The sequence below is a fragment of the Oratosquilla oratoria genome, chromosome 15, assembly GCF_046742065.1.
Source record: "Oratosquilla oratoria isolate Oo_2021 chromosome 15, ASM4674206v1, whole genome shotgun sequence".
NCBI classification, from domain to species: domain Eukaryota; kingdom Metazoa; phylum Arthropoda; class Malacostraca; order Stomatopoda; family Squillidae; genus Oratosquilla; species Oratosquilla oratoria.
The window spans coordinates 46123049-46135548 of NC_134791.1; the positions used below are offsets into that span (position 1 = coordinate 46123049).

At 40.7% G+C, this 12500-nt stretch overlaps 1 protein-coding gene across 2 annotated transcripts in view; it reads left to right on the forward strand.

The window, feature by feature from the left end:
• Window positions 1-7495: 7495 nt before the first annotated feature.
• LOC143033436 (uncharacterized) overlaps window positions 7496-12500 on the forward strand; it is a 161294-nt gene continuing 156289 nt past the window's right edge. For both annotated transcript variants that reach the window (XM_076198875.1, XM_076198876.1), the window contains exon 1: window positions 7496-7566. The gene's annotated coding sequence lies outside the window, so the exon portion shown is untranslated. The remainder of the gene's footprint in view (window positions 7567-12500) is intronic.

Below are 12500 nucleotides of genomic sequence, written 5' to 3' on the forward strand. Positions count from 1 at the left end.
GTAGTTGTCAGGCGTTGCATGGGACTATAGAGGAAATGCAGAGTGCGGTTCCAGTGCAAAATAGAACGATCACACTCCATACAATCACACTACAGATGCAATGAATAAATGTTTTGTATTTACGAGTGCAGCATGTTATACATTTTCCATTGGTTTCTCACCGTTGTACTGATGAAGCCAATCACCGTCAATTTAATTTTTCAAAATGAAAAAGACAACCTTTACTAGCACTATGAAACATCCTATGCGAATACTGTGCAAATAGTGCTACGCCGTGTTTATCTAGAATGGAAAATGCAATGGAGGGTAGGATGGAATGGAGGTGAACAAAATATTTTAAGCAGGAAGGAAAATGGAAAATTTACCTTCCGTTCCATTCCATACAATGCCCAGTCTGTATGTATATATATTTGTTGCGCTTTTGAAGGTGTAATTTTATATATATATATATATATATATATATATATATATATATATATATATATATATATATATATATTTCTAGCATGTCATTTAAAGAATAGAAAAATAAAAACTATGAATTCTTTTCTCCATGGGGCACTATTGACAACAGTAAGGTCACTGAATTTGTCTTTACCAATAATGCTGTACTTCTTTTGTAGTGGTTGGAGGTCCTATTTGGAACCCTCGAGTCACTGAACTCGTACGGAAATTAAGATTAAGGTCTAATAGTTAGGGTGTATACTGGATGATACAGTTCAACCTGCCCATGCATGTGGCGAGGCCGTTGACGTCTCAGAAAGCTTGACACACCTTAATAGTGCAGCACAAGTGGTGGATCATGTCAGGAAGTCCTTCGAAAAATTGACAGTGTACATAGCATTATGGATTCGCTCAATCATAGTATATGACATTGTCGATATCTCCGAGAAAGCTAAGATCCTAATCTTCAAGTCATTCGTTCTCCCTCTTGCTGTATGGCTGTGAGAATCATGGGGTATCGCTGGAATGTATAAAACCATGATAATCAGCCTAGGCCTGGTATTAGAATAATCCGTGAACGTCATCTACAACTATATGGGCATGTGGCAGGGTTCCATGATGTTGATTTCACTAATAGGATTGTTTCCACGAGAGAACCTTCGGTGGAGACGATGTGTTCGCCCATAGAACTCATGGCTGGGGTAAGTCAATCTATTCTGCTGAGAGGTGTTTGGAATGGGAAGGGTGGCTGTATGGGTGCTTGATTTGAGAAATCATGGGATTTGGGCTTAGTGTGTGAGTGAAGCAGTGCTTATTCTGGTGTAGGGTCCTAACTGATGAATATCGTTTCATTTTCAAACTTTATTTTCTCCCCCCTGAAACCCTGGTGTCTGGGCAGATGGGTATCTGTATTCTGTCTTTTCCTACTTTCTCTATTCTATTTTTCAACCCAAAGCAGGCTATTGAGCATATGTGCGTAATGATTTTGCTGTCTCTTGTGTTCTCAAAATTCTATCTTTCAAATTTCTAACCTGTCTACTGTATATCTCGTCTAACTCCAAAGACTGCCCAGAACTTTTATAGTACCTAACTTCATTATTGGGACACATTCTGTTCCATTCTCCTTTCTCTGAAATCTCGATATTAGAAGATTTCAATGTTCACCACCATCTTTGGGTTTCGTTTTCATTTGCTGATCCAGTTGGTGAACTAGCCTTCAACATTTCTATCATAAAGAACCTGGAATAGTTATCTCAATACCCTACCCGTATTCCTGACCGTCTTGGACATAGAACCTACATTCTTGATTTCTTCCTTAGTATTTATCCTCCTGCTTATCCTGGCTCTTATCTCCGACGGATACCACCCGTCATAACATCGTTTCTGTCACTCCTATAGTTTCACTTTTGTCCCAAGATTATCCCTCAGCTTTTGTCAATACGGCACTATTGACTGGGAGTCTATGAGGCAGTATTTCTTCGCTTTTCCGTGAAATGATTACTGCTTCTACAATCGTGACCGTTCAGTGATTGCAGGATGTATTAAGGTGATAATTTTGGATATGGAAGCATACATTATGTACATATCATCTAATCCTAAATCTAAAAGCGTGGTTTAACCACATTTGTTCTCATGCTATCCAAAATAGGTAAAAGGCTTGCAGATGATACAGTACACTCCAAATTCACGAGAAACATAAGCTAATTGCTGAGCTAAGCACCATTATATAAGAAGTGTCAAAAGATTGCCTCCTCTAATTCTTTACGCGATTTATGGTACCTAATCCACACATTTCCAAAGAATTTACATATTCCTCTATGCCTACTCTCTTTTGCAGCGTCGACACTGATCCTCTTTCTTCCTTTCCTTCCCCTGCATGAAGAAAACTAACCTATTTGCCAAGAGTTTCCCTAAACCTATTTTGGACGACTCCTTCCTCTAGCTTACTTACGCCTTCTATCCATTTTTTTTTTCAAGGATATTTTCCTATCCAATCTGACCTTGAGAGGATGCTTTTTGCCTGGATAGAGTGCTATATATTATTCTTGAAAACTGTTCCTCCATCCTGACTCCTTGCATTTGCAAACTGCTCCGTCTGTGCCAAACAACTTTCTCCTATACTTTATGCTTACATTTAAAGAAAGGTAACCGCTTTCATCCCTCTTACTAATATCCTATAGCTTTAATTTCCTGATCAAGTACTTTTTTAATGGATCCTAAATCGGAGTATTATGAAACAAAGGATTATAAAGGTGGAACATGCCGACAGGAGTCCTTTTGGTCCATAACTAGGTTGGATGGGGAAAAAAGTTAATGGTAAACAATAGACAAAGAGATAGATAATAGATAATAATAAATTAACAGATAGATAATGATAATTTATACATACATACATATACCAAAGGCTTTTTTCCCCTACATGGGGGGGTAGCCAAAAAGAAATTTATAATGAATAATAAATATATATATAATAGAAAATAAACAGATAAATGATGATATATAATGATAAAGAAATAATAAACAGAAAAAAATGGCAGCAGCACAGCATCTTGCTTGGGTAGTTATCTAAATGAATCATAAAACTTCGAACTGTACTACATTGCACTGCCTCTGCAGGAATTTTATTCCATTCATTTACTACACGGTTGGCGAAGTTGTTTCTACCCACTTCCAAATTAAATCTACTTCCTGACAGTTTGAGACCATTATTTCTTGTCTGATTTGCATTCAGTGTGAAAATTTCGTCACTTTTGATGTCAATTTCCTTTAGAATCTTAAATACTTGTATCAAACCACCCCTAAGTCTACGTTTTTTAGTCGATTTTCGTATCAGTTTTGTGGCTCGCCGTTGTATAATTTTTTTTTTTAAATCTGTCAATATCTGTAATGAGAAAGCATATTCCAAATGTGGACGAACTTACGATTTATATATCTTGTTACTGACAGATAGACTTTTAAAATCAAAAGATCGTGGAATCAGTCCTAGAATTATATTTGCTTTCTCTGAGGTGGAAATACACAGCTTAGATGATTTGAGTTCATTACTGATAATTACGCAGAGATCCTTTTCACGTATTCATTATGTTTATCTATGTGCATAACTTTATATTTACTTTAGTTAGATTTCATTAGCCATTTTATATACCATTGCTGCAGTTTATCTAAATCTTCTCGAATATCTAACTGGTTTAAGTGATCATTTGCCATTCCGCACAGTTTGGTATCATCAGTAAATTTGGAGAAAATAGATTTCAGTCCGTGGTCTACATCAATTATATATACTATGAATAGAAGTGGACCAAGAACGGAACTTTTAGTAACTCGTAACATTTTTTCCATCCAGAAAATTTGCCATTTAGAACAACTCTCTATTTACGATCGTTTAGCCAATTACTAGTCCAGCTTAATAGGCTACCACTTATTCCGTGTGAAACTAATTTAGTAAGTAGTCTTTCGTAATGGACGGTATCAAAAGCCTTCTCAAAGTCCAGATATATTAAATCTATATTGTTTCTTTCGTCATAATTTGAGATGGCTGTTGAAGAATTCGAGTAGGTTAGTCACGCAAGAACATTTCTGTCTGAATTCATGCTGGCTATCATTTATAAACAGTTACTTTCTAAATGGTGTTCAAAAGCATCTCGGATGATAGTTTCCATCATTTTTCCTACGGTTTAGGTTAAACTTATAGGCCTGTAGTTCAGTGTCTTTTTATTATTATTTATTTATTTATTTATTCATTCATCTATTCACTTATTTATTTATCTATTTATTGGTAACGTTAGCTACCTTCCATTCTCCTGGGACATCTCCAGATAGGATTGATTTTTTTTTTTAGATAATTTCTAATGAACAATAATATCGTTTTTTTTTTTTTTCCTTCGAGATTCTTTGATACCAACCATCAGGCCCTGGTGTTGTAATAACTGAGTTTTTCTATACATCTATTTTTTTCTTTTGTTATATTTAGTAGTAAGTTTCCCCTAGATTTATCACAGGTTTCACTTAGGACTTCACTTTGAGGTGTTTCGTTTACGAATACTGAGCCAGTATCGTTTTCGGAAAGGACGTTCTACTGGAGATTTTTTATTTTTCTGTCTGACTTTGGTAATTTTCTTTTGGGGATTTTGGTGTGACTTATGCTGTTGTACTAAACTTATCAAATTATCCAACAGAGCCTGGCATACATCTTTGATATTTAAATTACACTCATGCGTTATATATCTCTACTCCCTCATCTTTGTTGTGAGCGACCGCTGTTCTTCTCCCATGTTTATAACCTCTGGGGTTCCATAGAATTCTGATTTATCTCCTACTCTCCCTCCTACTCATAAAGTACCTACTTGACTGCACCTTTTCCCTTTTACACTCTGATGCTGATGACACTACATTTTTCTACGCCATTTTTCAGACGTCCCTCTCAAATCGAGTTCCAGTTTTCTACTATAAATAGAGAAAGCAGTGTCGTTCAACGTCGCCAAGACTCAATTTCTTCACCTTTCTACTCGATACAATAATCAAGAGCTTTCCCCTTTTCTTTGATGACAATTTTCTTATTATACCCTGAAAAAATTCTTTGACTATCCTTCTCTAATGCAGGAAGATGCACACCTTGCCAATTTGCTAGAACAAATTTAAATCAGTTAAGTGCCTTGCACCGCCTTCATAATGTGTCAACTTTAACTGCATACCCTAGCAAAAGTTTTTGTTAACCCTTGTATGGAGTGATTCACCTCACTAACTATTCCTGAACGAGCTAGAGTCCAAAGCCTTCTGTCTCACCAACGCTTTTTTATTTACTGAAGAACTTCAATCTCTAACTGTCCATTGCAATATTGCATTTCTATCCGATTACATCTATTTTTGTTTTACATCTCGATATTCTTTCTGCTGCAGTGTTTTTAATTCCTTTGTCAACTATCCACGGAAATCTGCTCACACCGAAGTGGTTTTCAAGAAGCATAATCAATGGGGAAGGAATCCTATGTCATCTACCTGTATACTCAAGCCTCTATCGTTATCCCACCACCACCACCACCACCGTCAAAGATACTCCATCCCCGGCAGCACAGCGTCTCGTATTCTCCAAAGAGCCACATGTGTGATGCATGTCCACATCTGTCTACGCCCGCGGTGGAGCGAAAGGAAACGGGTAGTGTGGATGTTTATCTTTACTATCCCTCGCGCTCCCTCTCTACCATCGTTTCCTCGATTTGGCTGTACGTTTCGCCCACCCGCGCTGTGGGGAGAATATGCTAACTCCGCTAAGACAGTTACATGACAATTGGATGTTTACAAATATTTTCTTAGACATTTCGCATTTTCCAGATATACTAGGGCAGATATGCAGCCTAACCTAACTTAACCAACCTAATGTAACGTAACGTAACGTAACGTAACGTAACGTAATGTATCCTAACCTAACCTAACCTAATCTAACGCAACATAACCTAATGTGACCTAACTTAACCTAACCTAACTTAACCTAACCTAACCTAACCTAACCTTATTTAACTTAACCTAACTTCTGCGCACTTCAGTTTGTCGGAAATTGAAAGTTAAAGCAAAGGATACACTTCGAACTATTGCAGAATAGCCGTCTTTCGTGTCTTCCCGTCCCCTGTCACAAGTCAGAATTATCGCAAGTGACCAAAGCGAGGAACACCTGTGTCGTTTCCACGTCTACCTTCTTCATGAGCATTCATCACTCGGCACATCGGAACACACACACACACACACACACACACACACACACACACACACACACACACACACACACACACACACACACACACACACACACACACACACACACACACACACACACACACACACACACACACACACACATACACACACACACATACATACACACGCACGCACGCACATACATACACACGCACGCACGCAGATACACACACACACACACACACACACACACACACACACACACACACACACACACACACACACTTGATACTGAAAGATACAAAGACGGGTCACCACGAGCATAGCTCCCTTCCCGTATAATACAACTAGGTACACACACACACACACACACACACACACACACACACACACACACACACACACACACACACACACACACACACACACACACACACACACACACACACACACACACACACACACACACACACACACACACACACTTCGTGGAGCAGTGGTTAAAGTTCTCGCCTGCCACTACGGTGGTCCGGGTTCGAATCCCGCCCAGGGCTGAAATAATTTCAGTATCGCTGCTCTGCAAGTTGTTACTCCAAGTCACGTGGGAGGGGAATTGGGTGTGTGTGTGCGTGTTACGTCACAGTATTACCCATAGATCGGTCATACGAACTCTTAGCTCTCGTAAGGGAGGTTAATAACTGTCGATCACGAATCCAACACATGATTCAAGACCACGGTGAATCACACACACACACACACTCACACATACACACGCATACACTCATACAAATACACACACACACACACACACACACACACACACACACACACACACACACACACACACACACACACACACACACACACACACACACACACACACACACACACACACACACATACGACTCGGTGGCGCAGTTGGTAGAACGCTGAGCTGCCACGAAAGTGGCCCGCAGCTCCTGGTTCGAATCCTGCCCAGGGCCGAAATTATTTCGGTACTGCTGCGCTTCGGGTCGTTACTCTGACTCTCGTGGGCGGGGAGTTGGGGGTGTGTGTGTGTGAAAGGTCATAGCATTACCCATAGATCGGACCTACGAGCTCTGAGCTCTCTTCCGGGAGGGAAATAGCTGTCGATCACGAGTACAACACGTGATCCAAAGACCAAGTGAATACACACACACACACACAAACACACACACACACACACACACACACACACACACACACACACACACACACACACACACACACACACACACACACACACACACACACACACACACACACACACACACACACACACACACACACACACACATACAGTACACGACAGCTCTGTCATTTATCGGCTCATTTACCCGTGGCTAGTTGGGTGATTCACTTCTTATTGAGCTGTGGTAGAGGACGCAGTGACGACGGACTGTGCCCGTACAGGTAAGACTGGAGAGAAAAATCCTTCAATGGGGGTTGGGGTGAGAGTCAGGCCACTAATACAAGACACAGTCCAAGATGCAGCGACTGTGAAGTTGCAAATGATTTAAGAATTGCGAGCTCGTGGTCCATATGAGTTTTGAACAGATGAGAAATGGTGCGGTGTTTGGTGCCACATTAGGTATCAACCCTAGTGTTAACGTGAAAGAAGAAAAAAAAAAGAAGATTGAAAGAAAGAAAAGATATATAAGTGTTTCCACGACATCAATATATTTGACGTATGAGAAAGGTGGACAGGAAAACAATAATAACTTTTACAAAGTTTAACGAAAGGCTTTCATTTGGATAAAAATGGAATATAAATGCAAGAAATGTATTATGTGAGGCACACTAATTGTTCTTTTTCTGGTGCCACGTAATTCAGTATTAACTGTCACGTGGTCGGATTGTTGATAACTAAACTGGCCCATCCACTCATTTTACGCCATTGTTGGGTGCGTGCTGGACACTTATGTGGACAAAAAGTAAAACCACTCAAAGAGCAAAAGGCCTTCCTGAGAGGCAATAAACATCCAACATCGTTATGGGTCACTAACCCACATGTCTGCCGTATATAGTGCCCCACATGTCTGCCGTACATAGTGCCCCTGAAGGCTGAACAATGTTTCTGTTCTGTAGTTGCACTGAGGCGGCCCCCCTCCCTGGGGTTTAGCAATATGCTTCTTCGGCCCCCGATTCATACTAGGACAGTGACCCCCACTCCTGGCACCTCGAAACAAATTGATGGTTAGCTGGTTAATTTGGACCTTTGGTTCAGGCACGCCCTGAAACAAACATCTACTGCCTGGGCCGACACCGCACCGCCCGAGGCTGTTCCCCGTAGTACCAAGATGGTGGGTGCGTATACTCTTCCACGCCCTCTGGCATTGTAGGATCAACGCTTAGTCTTCATTATTTGGGCTCCGTGGTGGATGGTGGCGTAGGAAGGCGAATCTTTCTGATTATGTGTATGGCAGCCAGACATAGCGCTTCTGGTACGGGTGGGCATGCACTATGCAGTCTGCCCCTGTCATATCTATTAAGTTCACTGCAAGGGCGACTGGAGTGATGCAAACGAGGCACTAACACGTCAAACTGGGGCCAGAGTGAATCTCTGGCACACTCCCCTGTGGGAGCCTGGAACATTTTTTTTTTTCTCCAAGGACCATCAACTCTCCTTTTTACTGTTGGAGCTCAGAAGGTTCAGAATGGTTATAATGGATTTCTCTGTGGTAGGGAGACCGGGCAGTAATGAGATCTATCGCAAAGGTTAACCCTGCTATTGGTCGGGCCACATTAATGGTGCCCATCTCAGGGGAGGGGTAGGTATAGGCATAGTTAACCGACTACAACCTGCCTATTATTGCAATATATAGCCCACCGAAACGTTCTATACCAATCTCTAATCTACAGTCGACCAATGTCCTTTACGGGCCACACTTTTTGTTTTCGGTGTCTTCAATGCAATTGCTAGGACCGGCAGAATGGGCTATGAATTAAGTACTTAAATCCCATGACCCTGGAACCTGAAGTACAGTTCCTCCTAAATTTTGTGAAGTACAGAAGGTTGAAGATTGTTAATTCCTGGTGTTAGAAACGAGAGCCACAAAGACAAATGTGATACATCAGTGTCTTGGGTATAGCACAGGAATTCGATCACACTCTTTTTCGTACTCACTGTAGGATCCTACAGAGATATAGGGTTTACCGGAGTGCTGAGTTCTTCGGGGTTAGTCATAGATTTGTGGTTGCAACACCGAGGCTGTATGTCAAGTTCAGGAGAATCTCTAGATATAGTCTACTAGGATTTCATCTGGAGAAGCTGAGGATGATGCGTATGCTTAGAAAATATATTGTAGGTATTTCCACTCAATCTGAAGAATATCTGAAAACTATCATGAAGTGCACTGGAGAGCGTCCAAGGACGACCAGTGGTATGGTGTCATGAGACGCTGAAAATGTAGAGATGAGTCGTGCTGTCTGTTTAGCTGAAGATCTGGATAAATACAGGACTCTAAAAAGGCAGACCAGAGTTCTCCTGATGAAGCATAAGGAGATGCATGTTAAGGGTATAACCGAGGATGTCAAAGATTATTTAACTGCGAATGAACTCAGATCTACTTACCGAGTTTCGAAGAAATTCCGCTTCAAAACGGTGATCGAGGTGGGGTTCGTCTAAACAGTTGATAGACAATTAGCGTCAGGTATGGATGGTTGTGAAAGTTGCTGGGCCGTGTACTTTGAGCAATTGTACATGAATGACCCTCAGAGTGGCCTGCTCTCTCTGGTGTTCTGATTACAGTTGCAGATTGATCGATAGGTAAAACTCCGCTCTGAGTGAGTGAGGTTCGAGAGGCTGTAATGAAGAAAGATAGAAAGGTATCTTGTGCAATGTAAGGACAGAATCGGTCAAAGCCGGCGAGGCCATAATCCGTGGATCACATGTGGTGTCGTAAACTATTTTGTAGTTAAGTGTCATTACCTTTGGCTGAAAAATGGTCTGGTGGTTCACATCTAGGAGAGGAAAGGGGACTATATATAGGACTCCAATAATCATCTCGGTATTAAGTATCTCAGTGTTAAGGGTAAGGCGCTTGTCCCTCTGTTGCTTGCACAGGTTTGCTCCCATCTGCTAAAGTTTCAGAAGCCTTAGCAGTTTAGGTTCATGCTTGCTAATTCGACAACTGATCGGATCTAAGCGTTCCGTGTTACTGTGGAGCGCCGACGTGAATTTCATCAAATTTTACATACAGCCGAAATTAATATGAAAAAAGTGCATCGTGAAGTGGTTTGAGATCTGCTGATCTGTGGGAGTCTTTCGGGAATTATTGACCTTATGTCTTGCCTGCACTCTGCCACAGAGTGCTGTTAAGTGTGGTGGACGCGAGTTTCGTTTGTTTCCGTTGATTCAGGGTTAAGACAGGGGTGCATCCTTGCCCCAACACACCTCGGCAACTGTTTGGACTGGGTATTCAACAGAATTGTCCATTATTGTCATTGCGGAATATCAAGGATACTTCTGTCACTGTCAAGGTTGTACTTCTTGCAAAGCCGCCGGAGATCCTGAGTTATGCCTTAGGATCCATGTCCTGCGAGGCAAGAACACTGGGACTCCAAGTCTTCAGGACCAAGATCAAGGCCCAAGTGTTTGGAGGGTAACTGGAGGGCACATTTCAATTTGTACAAGCATATCTTGGTTGTGTAGAAGTTCTTAGAAGGAATGGCATGGCCTATGATGTTATAGATATGCTGAGCCCGAGCGATATACATACATACATATATATATATATATATATATATATATATATATATATATGATCACTGTAAACCCACTATCGGAGAAATAATAACGGAAATAAAGAGAAACGGTATATTTCGACTACTATCTGTAGTCCTCTTCAGCAGAATGCTTACAGAAAGTTAAGATACAAGTTTATATAGGGTGGTGAGGTGGTACATAAAAGGGCGGGATGGGGCAAAGGGGGGGGGGGGGGCTCAGGTTACATGCCCTTGAAATGGCCGGGTCACGGAAGGACATTTAGGGCTATTTTGTCCGACCGCTCTTGACAATAATTTGTTTACCGCTATCTTCGTAATACAATCTGGGGGCCACTGTCCTTTTGAGGTATTAAAGTTAGGATGATGTTTTATTAGGGAAGATTCTACAATTTTCCTTCGATAGCTACAGTGTGATTTAAAAATAATTGATGCATTATCCCAATCTAATCTATGGTCTTTTTGGCTGGCATGAAGGAACACAGCGGAGTTAACTTGTCCATATTCTATGGAGTTTTTATGTTCCTTTAATCTCGTGATCTTTTATAAATGTTTTATAATATACCAATCTCCATATATATATATATATATATATTTATATATACATATATATTTATATAAATATATACATATATATATATTCGTGAAGTAAGGAAGCAGGTTTTCTTTGATGCATGTAGAATTAAATACGACAGCATTCTGACAATTGTTAAACTTTTTCTTAATGTTTTCTATTTGTCTTATCAACTTTTTTCCAGTTGTAGGGTGAGCTGATACAAGTTCTCCATAGTTTTCCATTTAATATTCTCGAGCTTTCGTCTTCAAAGAGACATCATCAGGATTGACAAAATTTCTGCAATAATGAATACAAATGTTGGTACATATAAGTTACAAAATAAATTACAAAAATACAAATACAAATATACAGGTAGAACAAAAGATATATAACAAGAGTTATTACTTACGTCTACAAGGAAAGTACAAATGATAGAGAGAGAGAAAACTGCTATCCGAGTTCCCATTACGGAGTCTGGCTGATCGTCTGAGTGGTGGGGGAGTGGGGGTGGGAGGGGAGGGGGAGAGGGAACCTCAATGTAGCGATGTCTCAGGTTAGCGCTACTGTACAGCTTAATACTGGACGTCATGTCCGACTGAATATTTATAGTGGGGGCAGAGTCCCTGATGTGGAATGCCTCCAAGAGTTTCAACCTTCTAGGGAACCTCAATGTAGCGATGTCTCAGGTTAGCGCTACTGTACAGCTTAATACTGGACGTCATGTCCGACTGAATATTTATAGTGGGGGCAGAGTCCCTGATGTGGAATGCCTCCAAGAGTTTCAACCTTCTAGGGTCCTCATTGTACGCAATAATTTTGGTACATTGAACTAAGGTGTCTCTGTCAATATTTCGATTGTGATATTTTGAATAATGGTCCTTGATCGCTCCGTCCTGTTGGTGAAAGGTTAGTCTTCGGCTGAGAGTACATCTGGTGTGCCCGACGTATGTGATATTGCGAGACGTACAATTCTCGGCTGGACATTTGAATAAATACACCACGTTGGCTTTAGATGTAAAGTCAGCTCGACTATTACAGTTGTTTTTCATCACCATTGAACAGGTTC